Source organism: Mus caroli, chromosome 9 (genome assembly GCF_900094665.2).
Source record: "Mus caroli chromosome 9, CAROLI_EIJ_v1.1, whole genome shotgun sequence".
Lineage (NCBI taxonomy): Eukaryota > Metazoa > Chordata > Mammalia > Rodentia > Muridae > Mus > Mus caroli.
Window position 1 is genome coordinate 91173298 of NC_034578.1, and position 1022 is coordinate 91174319.

Here is a 1022-nt window from a genome sequence, read left to right on the forward strand (position 1 = left end):
TTCTCTCTCTCTGTCTCTTTCTCTCACATAAATATGTACACACAAAATAATTTAATAAAATGTAAAGGACAGCTGTTTCTGCAGTTGTACAATAAGTCAGCTGTAAGAAGACTACACTCATCCTAATTTCCTTCTATTGTTATTGCTGTTTTGATTCTATTCTGGTTTTGATTTAATTTTTTTTTTTAATCTTGATTTTGGTATTTTCTTTTGGTCAATTTTAGCTTCTGGAGAAAGGGTCAAATATGGAAATGATGGCTGTGAAACTCTGCTGAAAGTCCCTCATTTTAATGTCTAGTGTTCCCCTTGTCTTGCCAAATGCAAAGCTAATATCCAGGAGTCAGCTTAATAAGCAAGGAAACTGACCTGGCTCAAGTGATGTAAGTGAGGACTTACCACGCGCGTCAGGGGCAGCTCTGACACATGAACCTTCTCCTCCTTCTTCTTTCTTTCTTTTACTTCTTCTTAACCCCTCTCCCTCTCCTCCCCCTCCCCCCTCCCCCCCGCTCTGTGTGTGTGTATGTTACATAGGCATGTGCATTTGAAGTCAGGTGCCTGGGGAGGCCAGCATAGTGAGTTGGACCCCCCTGGAGCTGGAGTTATAGGCAGCTGTTAGTCTCATGATTTAAATGCTGGAAACCCAACTTGAGTCCTCTGCCAAAGCAGTATATACTCTTAACTGTTGAGCTCTCTCTATTCTTGTTGTTGTAGTTAAATAAATGGTTTCAACAAAAGTATCTTCAAGTCACAGTGTCCCTTGGCTACCCCCACAAATGCTGCTGCCAGTTCATAACCACTCCTGAGAAACCACATGCCATCTTGAAAAATAGGTGGCCCTGGAGTAGCTGCCTCGTTGTCTGGGCCATGTTAGGGTCTTGAATCAACCTTGGTAAACTGAATGGAGTGCTTTGTAGACATCATCCACAGCCTTGTGTAGGGGTGGAGTGAAATTCCTTATAATAAGAAAGGGAACAAGTGCACCCCAAATTGGGAGTAAAATAAACTCCATTAGCACCCCCAGC